The sequence below is a fragment of the Alligator mississippiensis genome, chromosome 5 (assembly GCF_030867095.1).
Source record: "Alligator mississippiensis isolate rAllMis1 chromosome 5, rAllMis1, whole genome shotgun sequence".
Classification (NCBI taxonomy): Eukaryota; Metazoa; Chordata; order Crocodylia; family Alligatoridae; genus Alligator; species Alligator mississippiensis.
Genome location: NC_081828.1, coordinates 125095664 through 125110415, shown reverse-complemented (window position 1 = coordinate 125110415; position 14752 = coordinate 125095664). Strand labels below are relative to the sequence as shown.

The following is a 14752-nucleotide window of genomic DNA, read 5'->3' as shown; positions in this document are numbered from 1 at the left end:
AGGTGGGAGGCTGCCTTTCGTATGCCCCAGTCATAATGGGGCAGTGTTTACGTGCTCCAAACACCCCTTATGTGTCCCATGCCTCACAGATGTTTTGTCCAGTGGTTTGCACTGGGTTCTTCCTTTAGACAGAAAAACATACAAACATATACAAACACACACTGGGCCCCTTTCCCCCATGTACTGGGCTCCAGCCCTCAGTTTCCTTCACTGGGGCTCCTCTAGGAGTTTCCATCCCATGGGGCTCAAGTGGCTGCAGCTGTGCCTGGCCCCCCCCTCAGGGCCTCTGCAACCTCAGGTCTCACAGGGAGCCTGGGCAATGTTCCATGTCCCTCCACCAGCCTGGGGCCCTGCCTTAAGACTCCTGTGAACCTGGGCTCCCCCTGTGTCAATTGAACCCACCAGGGATGTGGGGGCTGGGGTTTTGAGGTGCCCTTCTTTGCCTTTCACCAGGGAGGTAACTGGCCTGGCATTTCTGGGGAGCTACCCCACTACAAGTAGCTCCACCAAGCCACTCTTCCCTGGCTGGGTGCAGTTTCATGCCCAGGACCAATTAAGCCTCCTCCTTCCCCATAGCCTCGCCCTTACCTCCAAGATATTCCTGGAGCTGGGGCACAGCAGGGAGATGTTGCTTCCCTGCTGGCTGGTCTCAAAATGCTCTCCATCCCAGGGAGCTGAGCATTAAAAGGCCACCCTGATTAGGCACCTGCCATTCCCCTGATCTAGCCCTTAAAGTGATAGAGCACTAAGGCTGCTCCATCAGAGGGGGTTTAAATCCCCTCTCCATTCCCTGTCCTAGCAGCATGGACCCAAGCTGGGGTCAGCCTGGCTGGGGTGAAGCAGTCCATGTCAGGGTTCCCCCCTTGCTACTGCAGTGGCAAGGGTGGGGGCATGGCCCTCTGAGTTGAAGGGGCCAGGGAGGGGTTATATTTCCCCTTTCCCCCCAGGACTCCAGCTGGGGTCAGGCTGGCTGGAGCAGAGCAGCCCTTGTCAGGCATTTCCTGACCACTCCCCCTCGCTGCTGCAGCATCAAGGGGTGTGGCCAGCCCCAACAGTAGCCTCAAGCAAATGCGGGGAGGTAGGGGGTTTAATTCCACCCTCCCTCCCAAGCCATGGTCTGCCTGGCTGGTGTGCAGCAGCCTATATCAGGGTCTCCCTCCCTTGCTGCTGCAGCAACAGGGGCAGGGGCATGGCCAGACACTGGCAGGCATGGCCCCCTGAGGCAAAGGGGTCAGAGAGGGGTTTATTCGCCACTCACTCCCCTCTCCCCCTCAGAGGGACCACAGCTGGAGTCTGCCAGCCCCAGCCAACACTTCTGCTGCTTGCACCCAGCCACGCAGACCCTGGCTGGGGTTCTCCAGGGGAAGAGTGAAATGGAGGGGGAATAAACCCCCACCCTTCCCCCTTCACCTCATGGGACCATGTCGGTCGACATTTGGCCATTTCCCCATCTCTGCCACTAGAGCGGCAAGGTTGGGGAGTGACCCTGACAGTGCAGCAGCCCCTGTAATGGTGTCCCAGGGAGCACAAGCCTATTCCCAGTGGGGGGGCTGCACTACAGACAGGAGTAGGGTGGGCAGAGCTGCTGCAGCCTGCACGGGGCAAGTGGTGGTGGCAGCAGGGCTTGGAGGAGGGGCTACAGAGACTAAGCTGAATTTTGGGGTGGTCATAGTCCCCCACGCCCCACCCCACTAGCACCACTGATGCTTGCACTGAACAGTCTGTGGCAGCACAGCCCCCCCCCCCCCCACTGGGAAGAGGCTTGCACTCCCTGGGGCACCATGACAGGGGCTGCTGCTCATTAGAGTCAATTCCCCCTCACTGGTCCACCAGCAGGGGTGGGAGTGTAACCAGATGCTAGCCAGCATGGCTCCCTGAGGTGAAGGGTTTATTCCCCACAAGGAATCCCAGCTGGGGACTGGCTGACCAGGTGCAAACAGCGGAGGTGGCAGCCAGGGCTAACAGACCCCATCTGCTGTCTCCTAGATAGAGAGGCAATGGAAGGGAAATGGCCTCACCAGGCCATGGCGGGCCAGCTCCTGGTCATGCCCCTGCCCCTGCTCTGGCTAGAGAGCAGAGGGGCAGGGGCAGCCCTGCTCTCTGCAGCAGGCACTACAGCCTAGCCCAGGGCTGCAGGGCATGCTGGGATGGTGGGGGAATGTGATTTAACTTGAACCAGGATGGGTCAGGGTCAGAAGTTTCATAAACCAGTTTGACCCAAATCAGTTAAGTCTGATACGACATTCAACAAGGTTTATCTTAAACCAGTTTCAGCCATTTAGAAACTGGTTCATGTGCACTGAATGTTTGTTCTGTTACAGGTTTAAACCAGTTGCTGCTTGCTTAAACTGGTTTATGTGTAACTTCTGTTCCTAGCCCTACTGTTAAATAAATTGGGCCAAAGCTTGCAGCCTTTCACCAAAAACTGCTGTTGTTTTTCATAAGAAACTTCTCAGTCACCTGAATTTTATTCTCACATTCTTTATTGGAAATTTGATAAGAATCCATGTTTTCACAGTAGATTCATCATGTCACTGAAATCTGGAGTTCATCAGAGCTACATGATGTCTGCTGTCTACGCTTGACACCCAGAATCTCTCATTTTGCATTCAAGTCCTTGCATTGCCCTCAAATAAAGCTTCAGAGGTTTCTAAAATGGTTTCTCATTGCACAAAAGTCCCCAGACAACTCACAGAGTGATCCCTTGTGTCTTGGTTATACCCATACTCAGGTTAATGTTTCAGCCATCTGTACAATATGGAGTCTAAGCTCCCATTTGAGCTGAGGAAGCAAATGGCTTATTAAAGTCTAATTTCACCAGCTTGTTCTTGCCTTTGGGCATTTTAAATAGGTTAATGCAATTTTTACAATACACTTAGGGAACTTTACTCACAAAATGTTGTCATAAACCAAAAGAAAATAGCCTTTAGATTATCTCAAAGTGGGAAATATTCCAAATATATTTGTCCTGCTGTTTAGTCAAGCTCCCCACCTAGAACTTTTTTTGATGATCCCAGTGTATTATTTTATGTTTTAGAGTTTGGTAGGGAAAAATGTCAGATTTATTTAACACAGTGGATCATTTTTCAGGAGAGTTCCAGTATACATCAAAATGTTGAGACACCACAGGCACCTGATAAATTATGATGGTTTTCTTCTTAATACTTCCTTTTTATTGCCTATATTCTTTAAAGTGAATTTAGTGCTCATGAAAGATGCTGGATTTGACAAGAGTAGAAAGTGAAGCCCTCCGTTTATCTGTAGAATTGGTACAGAAGGAGCAGTGGCAATGCAAGCTGCCCTGCCGGCGATCTTGAGGCTTAACCTTGAGGGATCACCTTGAAGGAATGAGAAGATGACTTGGTCTCCTTGCACTCTCAATCCTTAGCCTCTCTGCTGAAACTGCAAATTAAGGTGTCAATTGATGCCACCTAGGATGGTGGGTTTTATGACTTCCTTGCTAGATATCAGGAGACTGACAATTTATTACATAGAGTGTTTGGCGTGGTACAACCCGTGTAGACAGAGTACATGTCAGATGATGCCAAATATATCTTATATAACATACAGCACTCTACAGCCATCAGAATATGATGACTTTTGTTCTCTGTATCAACCTAGACTAGGTTCAAACCAGTGATTTAGAAGTAATATGCTCTGTATCCCGTTACTAATCTTTCAAGCCATTAAGTTGTATCCTTCTACCTTTAAAAAAATGCTAACATATTTAAAGCAATTCCTATTTTACCCTCCAGAAGAAAATTCAAGCATATGCAAAAAATACACTGGGTAGTTGGCTAACCCAGCCTTTATTATCTAATAGAAAACTGTAAACATAGGCCTGCATTAAACTATTCACTGTGTGCATTCAACCTATAGAAATCTGTTTCAAAGAAGAGAGAGGCATATACCTCATTAAAAGAGAAACAACAGGAAATAAAAGCAGGCTATGTCAATTCAGACACAAGCCCAGATGCTATAGTTAGTTACACTTCAGTTTGAGGCAATGTAAATCCATTCTCCATTATTGGGGAAGTGGAAAAAAGCATTAGGCTCTAAAAAAAAAAAGCTGGAGCCAACTTCTATGCTCAGTCAAATCAGAAAAGGGATAATGTATGATTTTCTCCTTCCTTAGTCCATTGTATATCGCATCAAGGCACTGTGTAACATCTATGCAATTATGTAAATATAAGAATGTAGGAAAAAGTAACCACAATGCACTGTGATGAAAAATTGCCTTGAATGCCTACTATCCCTTTCCTCTCTTTACACTCACGCACGGGCATGCCTACACACTCCAAACATTAATACAACAGAATCAGACAATATGTGCAGTTCATCCACAAGAACAAATTCAAGATGCAAATTGAATCCACAAGCCCTAATTTGATCTTATGCTGAGGACTGGAAAGATTCTTGAAATCTGTATTTATGTCATATTACTGTAGAATCTGAATGAGATGTGAAATGAGATTACTTGTGAATGAGGTGTAAAATATCTGTTTGTTTGTTTGTTTTTTAGATAAACTCTGGTTTTATTAAAGTTTTTCAGTATTTAAAAGAAATATTATTTAAGCTTTTTCTTATGGCTGTATTTAAATATCTCAGCCCCGTTTTCCCCCCAACCTTTGAAGCAACATATTGTCCATTGACAACATATATTTAAAAGCTTGCTTCTGCTTCCAGCTTGTGTTTACAAATTAATTGGGACCTGAGTATCACAAATACCGTAACTGCTCTCAGAACCTGGTCAGTTTTCTTGCCACTGTAGCATTAAGATATTCTCTCCTCTCCAGTGTGAGTCCATTGTCTTTGACATAGTTGCTTCAGAGATGATTATGGACCATTGGATCATCCTAGTTTTTAAAGATTTTTCCCAGACTTCTGACTAAGCAATACATGAGAAAGAGGAAAAGTGGAGGGAAGAAGCCTTCTCCACCCTATATCATATGTGAACAATATAAGACAGAAGTAGAACTGTGGTTCCGAAAGTCTCTACAGTGCCCAAAAGGGAACCGGGGAATGGAGGGGCCTGGGCTGGCTCATTCTGGATGCTCAGCACTCTTTGCTCTTAGCTGTCCCTAGCAGAATGGATCTATTGCTAAAACCTCATCTACCTCAGATAGTGCTGATAGTGGGGGGTCACAACTCCCCACCACTGCCGCAGTGCGGATTACAAGTCTGCACCATCACCCCACTGCTGCCAGGCATTGGGTCTGGCCAGGCTGCAGCCCCATCCCGCACCATGATGCAGAAATCATGTCAACACCACCACCCCCACTGCTGCTAGGCCCTGGCTCCAGCAAGGCTGCAGAACTGTGCCCTGCACCCCACAGTTGGCATGGAAATCTGGGGAGGGGGGGGCACATGTCCCCCCCCTCGCCTCCCCAGAGCATTGCCAGTAGTCTACGTTATGGAAATTTGCTAGCAGAGCATTGAATGTGGGCAAATTCAAAGTGGTGGCAGAACCCTCCACTCTGCCAGCAAATCCATTGCCACTTCCCACCTTCCACCAGTGCCTAGAAGCTGGCTAAGGGTGTGTGAAAACACTCCTTCACCTTTGTCCAGTTGTCAAGGTCCATTTAATAGCTGGTGTCTTCCCAAAGAGCCCTTCACATTCTGACATAGGGGAGCTATCAGAAATGCATGGATGTACATGAATCCAGATGTCTTGGTGGTGGCAGGTGCCCAGGGCTTTCTGCCACCAGACCAAGGAAGTAGAGACCTAGTTATAATGTTTCACTAAACAGAACTTTTATGGCATTTTTTGTTAGCATTTTGAATATGTATCTGTGGTGAGCATGCATCTGTGTGATCATCCTCAGGCAATCTACCACAATACCGCAATAAATGAAGAATCTACTCTATTTGCCACAAAAAAGGCACACTCACTAGGTTCAAGTTTAAAATAACTACAACTGCACTCTAGATTTCCATAACTGGCTCTGTAGCATGAGGTTACAATTTATTTGCAACTAAGAAACTCAGATTTGAAAGCCAGCTCATTGCTTTGTTTCCTATCAATATAAACATAAGTCCATGTTTATAATTTCCTTCTTCTTTAGTTTTCAGGAACTGAACGATTACTTAGGATTAATGATAGTGATGCAATATGATTCTTATTAATAGAATTTAAAATGATATACAGTTTTCATGGATTTTCCTCCTACCTTGTGACAGTTTATATGCCACATAAATATATATTTTTTAATTAAGCATATCTCCCATAAAATGTTTTATTTGTATTGCATTTCTATTGAATGATAACAAAGAAAGCGCTTTTTCAGAACATTATTATCTTGGATTGAGTTCTGAAGAAACTAGGTCTTACTTCACATTTAATGTTAACCAAGTTCTATCTGATCATTAGAAAATATAATATTATTAGACTTCATGAGGTACATCATTAAATGTTATTTTTTACATATCTGTAGACAGAATGGAGCGGGGATAGTGAGATGGAGGGAGTCTGGGTCTTGTATTGAAAGCCTCTCAGTGAATCGACTGCAGATTGTGTTCAAAACGCTGGATCAGCTGTCCATGCCTACTCACCACAGTGCCTCACATAATCTTTGTAATATAAACAGCTTGGTTTGTCTCATATGATTGCTTGTAATCAGACCATGTATGGCTCTCACAGTTTGCTTACATACCTCATCTATTATATATTGTATACCTGTCTGACATTTGTCACTTTCTACAAAACTTGGAGCCTGATGGGATTTCAGATAGTGTAAGGGCAATGTCCAGTTCCTACTCTGTTTTCCACTTCCATAACTGTTTTGGGGGCAGTGAAAAAAATGTTTAACATTAGTAGATTAAGAAAGCCTTAGTCTGACCACTTCAGTATCATTTATAATTTAGCATGATGCCAGACTGCATGCACTAACAGGATTCTTGCGAGTGTCTTCTGCACAAACAAGAGTTTATCTGAGTAGCTTGAATTGTGTTGTGATACCTGACAATGACTTGAACCCATTTACCTGGAAAGTTATCTAACAGACTGCCTCCAACCCCTGCAAGGATAAGTTGTCTTCCATTCTATTCTTCAATGGCAGGGGAATGTTTACCAGTACTAACTCAAGAGCTTTTCTAGTTCTGCACAAAAAGCAGATAAACTCCAACAGCATTTCAGGCTTTGGCATTTCCTGGTGAGCCTGGTACTTCAAAAAATCCTTCAAACTCCCTTCCCACCCAAAAAACCCCTTTGCCAGACAAATTTCAGAACCTCTTGTGCTCTCAAGGAGCAAACCCGCCTAGTTAATCCCATTCACAAAGCCAGCTGGCACCTATTGCCAACTCCTCCCCAACTTTTTTCCATCCCTTCCCATATCCCAGGCAAGGAAACTTATGGAATCTATGGGCATTTTTACATGTGCTCCGGAAGTTGGCGGGGGCAGGGGGAAGCATTTGAATTAGAGTGGCTCTCAGACCCACTTTAATTAAAGCACCTGGAGCGTCACGTGTATCAGTGTCCCTGCACTGAAAAATGGCACTAGGGGCGCTTTAACTAAAGTTCATTGAATGAGCTTTAGTTAAAACACCCCTGTCAGCATATTTCAGTACAGGTATGCTGATACACATGACACTAAAGTCTGCTAGAGTGTGATAATTACCACACTCCAGCAGACTCAATTAATTAAGTCTGCTCCGACGCACTGTAATTACAGCACATCGGAGCAGCCTTGCTGCATGTGTATAGGTGCCCTATGTGGCTATTCACACAGCCTGTCTCTTAAGTATTTATATGGCTACTGTTATGACTTATCTGAGTGCCTCACAATCCTTAAGGTATTTTATCTTCACAGCACCCCTGTGAGGTAAGAAAGTGCTAATATTCCTGTTTTATGCACAGAGAGGACTGAGGGTGCAGACACAAGTTACATTTTTCATATGATCTGACCCCTGAAAATGTTCTACAGCCATGATGTAACACACATGCTTGGCTACAGAACGCTCTTAAAATAACTGATTGCACAAAAAAATAACTCTCCTTAAATCAGCTATCAGCTGAAGGTGCTCTAGAGCAGGGTGCCTTAGGGAACTTATATGCAGGTTCCCTGCAAGGGTTAAGTGTGGGCGATTCTGCCCACATGCCATGCCCTGCAGCTGCCACAGGGAGGAGGCAGAAAGTCTCTTCCCTGTGCAACAGGGGAGGGAGGGAGACAGCATGTGTGCTCCCCTGCTTGCCAAGAAACAACTGGTCAGGAGAGCCGGCCAGCATTCATCCCCCCCCATATGGGGAACCAGTAGGGCTCAGTGAGTTTGCCCTCCTGCACTGGTGCCATGGGGCACCAGGAACACTTTTCTGCCCAAAGGGAGCAGCTGGGCACCAACTGAGGGCTTGGGAGTCCTTGGCAGGGCCTACCCTTGCAGGACAGTGTCCCTGGTGCTCCATGGCAGTGGAGGAGAGTGGGGGGGGCACACCCCCTGACCCCCCCCCCCCCCCCCACACACACACACTCTTCTAAACAGGGGAATCAATGACGGCTGGCTCTCCTGGCCAGCTGTCTCCAGGCAGGTGGGAGAGTGAACTAGGGCATGCTACCAGCTATTGCCCAGCAGCAGAGCAACCGGGGGTCGTGAGGCCCTGGCCAGCTTCCATAGCAGCCCCTGCCACCTAGCCTCTGTCACTGCTTGGAGGCACCCAGCTCCCACCATTAAATGCTGAACGTCTGTTACTTTTGATGATGCTGTAAATTTAAGTGCTTTGTGTAATGCGCAAAAAGTTACAGCATAATCAAATTGCCTTTTGATAACTTCTATAAGCACCCTGAGCTGCAGAGAGGCTAAGTAATGGCCCCAGTGTCACTCAGGGAGCCTGTAGCAGAGAAGAGAATTGAAATTGTGCATCCTGAGTTGTAAGCTTAGTGCTCTAAGATCTAGGCTATATTATTCTTCTGCCTGATACCGTTCAGCCTGAATAAGGGCATAAGCATCTGAGGTAAAAGAAACGAAGGGCTTTGGGTAGGGGCTTTTTTCCCCCTTGTGGACTTCTCTCTCTATTATTTGAGATAGATAGATAGATAGATAGATAGATAGATAGATAGATAGATAGATAGATAGATAGATAGATTAAAATAGAGGGATAAGATAGAGAGTGTCATGAGGATTTAATTTTGGAATAATAAAGGAATAACAAAGATTTAATTTGAAAAGTAGAGTGCTGAAGCTGGTCTAATGCACAACTTGTTCAAACAGGAAGACATGGGTTGCTTGGCTAACCATTCCATCAAATTGCATTGCTTGTTTGGAAGGCTGCAAACCATTGCTTGAGTCACAGGTGACATATTCCTTTCAAGAAGTCTCAGAGATTTAAGGAAATGTTACTTCTTCCAATGCATTTTGCTATCCTATGATTAACAAACAGCTTAGCATCAATTCTGTTCATATGTTTCCCTGCAGTGGGCACTGTTACCTTAGCTACAGTGTCATTTATATTACCATTTGGAAACAAGTCACTTTTCCTTAACAGGGACATTCTGAAAGAAAATAAAATATCCTTTGTGGGGAACGGTAATATTCATATATTGGAGTTGGTGACAAATTTATGCCCATTTTTGAGGGGGGAGGGTTGGAGATGAGGGGGGATGTCCACTGACCCTTTCTCTTTGTTTGTTTTATGTTTTCAAATGTGGCCATTTCTTTTGTCCCTTTTTTCTCTGACCTTTCTCATTATTCACCTATGCAGCAGACATCTGGGCAACGTCATTTTTAACTTTACTGCATTTCTTCTCTTAAATTATTTTTCCCCCACACATTAAATTCGACATTAAAACAATTAGTGGAAATTTTAGACCATTTTGTCTTTCCTGCGTATGTGAGTAGGAATCTACGAATCCTTCCATTACACCATCTCCTTTCTTGCTTTACCCAACCATGTAACTTTGAAGCTTTTTTGCTCCCCACAGACGCTTTTAAAAAAATTCTCTTGAGTAAAATCACACAGTTTTCATGGTTTTTAGCTGTCAGGGTGAGGTTGTGGCTCATTCAAGCTGGCTGTACAACAGAGTAAAAAGACATAAAATGTACCCTGTTCCCCTGCATGAACTCTGTGTTGCAGATTATAGCATGGGGCCATCACTCCTCACTTCCATACAGGAAGCTGGGGATAGGGCTGGCTGAGATGAGTCATGGATAGAGCAATTGCTCTGGCTATCAATGTACTGACAAGCATAGCTGAGCCCTGCAGAGTGAAAAAGATAAAGGGCAGTGTAGATTCCTTATCCTCATAGAGCAAGCAGGGCCGGATTAATGCATAGGCAAACTAGGCACAAGCCTAGGGCCCTAAGTGAAAAAGGGGCCCAGTTGTGCTTATTTTACGTATTATAATTATTGAGTGAAAAAAATAGGGGCCCACAAGTCTGTTTGCCGAGGGTCCACTAAAGGGTTAATGCGGTCCTGAGAGCAAGTCTACCTTCTTTCTGTAAAACTGCTGTATGTATTGCACATCATGCAGTTAGAGTTGCTTTCTCCATACCTTACTTTCATATGCAGGTAAAAGAATCTTAATTATTTCTTTTCTTTTGTCTTTGCAGTATCTAGCTTATGGCTGGAATCTCTGAAGCAGTAGGAGCTTACCATTACTGCTTCTGGTTGATGAGTTGCACAATGCACTGTAAACTCTTGTAATAATGTGCTCACTCTCTATTTTTATATTGTGCTACATAACTTCCCTTATGTATTTACTTGCTTTCCTCTCCAGTAGCCTCAAGATCAGTATATTCTGTTGGCCTCATTTCTTTTTCTCCACAATGTCCAGGATTCCTGCTGTTCCTGCAGCTGCACTTTTCTTGCCTCCAGTTTCATCTTTACATTTGTGCCATCTTCCATACCTGATGTCAGATTTCACTGTCACATTTAGCAGTTCTGTACACCTGTAGTTTATCTTCTCAACAACAGTACTATTTGTAAATATTCATAGTTTGGCAGCACCCAAAGGCCCCAGTCAGAATTTTTCTATTCTCACTATTGATATCTTGCATGAAGTAGCAGTGTCAATAATTTTCTGTTGGCTCCAAATTGTTTTCCTTGCAACTTAGGGTGGTGATTGATGGCTCTCCTAAGTCTTCACCTTCCTCTGATGTAGCTGGCATTTCATTTTCTTTTTCAGTTTGCTTTTGAGGTGAAGCATATATACATGACCATAATTCATGTAAAGGCAAGTTGACCCTTTGATTCTCATCTTTGATTGAAGAAAGCTTTACTTATTACAGATAAATTATTAATATAGAAACAGGTGATCAAAGCCTCCTTCACCATGCTGTTCATTCCACCAGGCATCCCATTTGGCCTAGCCTTCCCACCTCTCCTTCCCCCATTTCTTTTATTTTATTCGCATTTATAATGCAGTGACTTGAAGTCATCATGTTCAACTGCAGAACATTCACACCTAAAGAACTGGAATGTGCCAGTCAGTATTGAAAAGTTAGATGAACCAACTTTGCTTTGCCTGTGAATCTGCAAATATTGGTGAACAATTCTTGCCAGGTGATTTCATAGATTTCATAGACATTAGAGTTGGAAGGGACCTCGCAAGACCATCGGGTCCAGCCCATGCCCAAACGGTAGGCAGTCAGCAGGGGTCACATGATCCCAGCAAGATAGGCATCCAAGTGCTTCTTAAAGGAATGCAGTGTAAATGCCTGCACCACCTCTGGGAGTTTATTCCAGGCCCTGGGGACTCAGACAGTAAAAAAGTTTTTCCTTATGTACAGTCTAAAACGGTCTTCTAAGAGATTGTGACCATTGGACCTAGTCTACCTATGGGGTGCTCTGGTGAACAGTTCTTCTCCCAGTTCCCGGGGCATACCCCTTATATACTTACAGGATGCCACCAAGTCACATCTGAGCCTACGCTTCTCCAGCTTGAAGAGTAACATGTCTCTCAGCCTCTCCTCATAAGGTCTGCCCTCTTGTCCTCTAATCACTTGTGTGGTTCTCCACTTGACTCCCTCAAACTTCTCCACATCCTTTCTGAATTGCAGAGCCCAGAACTGGACACAGTATTCCAGCTGTGGTCTCACCAAGGCCAAGTAAATTGGAAGGATGACTTCCTGGGACTTGTTTGAGATGCATTGGAAGATGCAGGCCAGAGTTTTGTTTGCTTTGCCAAGTGTGGCATCGCATTGGTGGCTCATGTCCATCTTGTGGTTAATCATGGCCCCCAAGTCTTTTTCAAAGTAATTTGAATTACTTTTTTTAAACTATAGGTTTGTTTCAGTCCCAGGTTACTTTCCCTTTCACTAATCAAATCCAGAATGCAAGATCCTGGTGGCAAAAAGACCTTCTGGAAGGGGTGAGGGATTGCAGTATAGTACATGGAACTTGCAAACTTTCCATGTACTGCAGTCCTGCAGCAATCCAGTACAACCTTCAAAGTGGGGTCTTAATATGGGTGTGGCAAGGGCCTGCATTCTCCAGGAAGCTGCTGCTGGTACACAGACACTCTAGTTGGAATTTAAAGCTGTTTTCTCTAGGAGAACTGTTCCTGCCCTCTCCTGTGGCTAAATCTCTATTTGTGTAACTTGAGAATATATAAAATGCTTATCTTCGTGCCTTCAAGGTGAACTGAACCCCCTAATCCTGACTTCTTGTTAGAGGTTAACATACTGGTTTATTCATAAGGAAATTAAATTTACCCCACAGGGAAAATAGAGTGGATATGTGATGGACAGCCTTACTACAGAGTAAGTTACTCCACAATGGAGTACAGTGGGCACATCTACATGAGATGCTATGTTGCCGTAGCAACAAGTTACTGCATTGTAGCTCATTGCTATGGCGAGATAGCGTTGCCGGGCATAAAACATGACAGCAACACTACTATACAGTAGCAATGAGATGAAAATAACCGTGCAGTGATGGGACTGCTTAAGCAAGTACTAAATGACTGTGAAGTAATAACTGCACAGTCCACTGCACATGTAGACTTCCCCAGTGAGGAGTAACTTCACAGAAGTGTAAATTATGCCAGTGTACCTGTGATGTGCTTACTCTCCTAGACAATTTCACCCCTGGAGTAGTTAATGCAAACCACATTTACCAACACCTAGTGACCATGTGCTATTATAGCACCCGCTTATTCAGTCAGCATGGAAGTAACCAGTCACATATTGGCTTCCTACTATGAAGGAAAATCTAGGGTAAATTACTGTGTATATTGTGTGTCCACACCCATAATCTATGCCATCAGTAGTAAGAGATAGGGCTGTGCAAAATTTTAGCAGCCATTTTGTTTTGGAGGCATTTTGGACCCATCCCCCAACCTTCTGGCACTTAAAAAAAAAAAAAGAAAAAAAGCCCCGCACTGACGATCTGCAGCAGCAGTGATTGGGGCCTCTGGGCACTCATGTCAAAGCCTCCCCATGCAGCGCAGGGTGCAGCGGAAATTGCCCCCACCTTCCTGGTAGCTGCACAGCAGCTGCCTCATAGCACAGGTGCAGCATGACTCAGTAGGGTGCTGTGCACTGTCTGGGAGCTGGAGCCGCTGGGGCTGAGCAGTGCTGGCCTGTGGCTGACTGTTGGAGCAACCCCAGCTCCTGGACAGCACAAGGCACCCTGCAGAGCCGCACTGCACCCACATGATGCAACAGCTGCTGTGTGGGTGTCAGCGGGGGCGAGTGATCCCCCCTGCCACCCATTGCCCTGAGCTGCACAGGGGTGCTCTGCCATGAGCCCTCAGAGGTCCCAGTTGCTGGTGCTGCAACCGGTGGGTGTGGGCCTTCTTTTAAGTGCTAGGAGGCTGGGGCCAGGCGAGGCATGGGGTTGGGCAGGTCAGCCATGGGGGCTTCTCCCACGGCTCCTCCTGCCACGGCAGAGGTAGGCGCAGCCGGAGGAGCCATGGGAGAACCTGCAGCCACCCAGCTGTGCCTGCCTCTCCCTGGCCAATTCAAATCTCCAAATCAGCGCCAAAACAGTGTCAAAACTCCAAAATAGATTCGGCCAAATCGAAACAGAACAGTGATCCGAAACCCCAAAATGAATCCATGTCCTCCGAAACGGCTGAATCTGAAACCAAAATGAAACATAGCTATTTCGCACAGCCCTAGTAAGAGAGTACTAAAAGTACAGGTCTGCTGTATTTTTCAAGAAAAGCATCTATGGCTTTGAATGATAAGCAACAGTCTCTAATGTCAGAGAAGCATATGCATTTTATTATATATCTTTATAATCCAAGGATTTTATAAGCAACATCACAGCTAATATTATACCTGCTATATGAATACCCTATGTCAATATTACAGCTCTGTTGCATCATTGCTCACCTTCTCAGAGCATTCTTTATTTTACAGCCACAATTCTTTCACTCTCCACAAAATGGCACCAGTTCATGCTCTGAGGTGGATAAAAGCATCCCATAGATCTTCTGTAGTCCACTCAGGTGAAATTCCCACTGATTTCATGGGTTGGTTTAGCTGAACAGAGAATGCTAGATCAGGTCTCAGAAGTATGCACTGGCTGAAATCAAGGGGAGCTACACCAGTAATTTCAGTGAGGTCAGGATTTCAGCATGGTAGAACTAAAAGTTGTCATCTTTTTTGGTGATTTTGTAAGCCCTATAGGAGCCTGCACTGCACTTTTTATAGACTGTATCTCCACGGTGAGCATACTGGCCATACAATAGTGCCCTCAAGCATGCTGTGATGAAGAAGTGGGAAGCATGTCCTTAAGACACTTTGGACAGCTGAGTGGAAATTACTATATTCCTTCACATTAGACCATGTACAGTGCCTTGTGGACACTGCTATAC

General features: G+C 45.1%; 1 protein-coding gene across 2 annotated transcripts in view; it reads left to right on the top strand.

Moving 5' to 3' along the window:
• Positions 1–14752, top strand: part of POU6F2 (POU class 6 homeobox 2) — a 348304-nt gene that overhangs the window by 213883 nt on the left and 119669 nt on the right. The gene's annotated exons all lie outside the window — the stretch shown is intronic.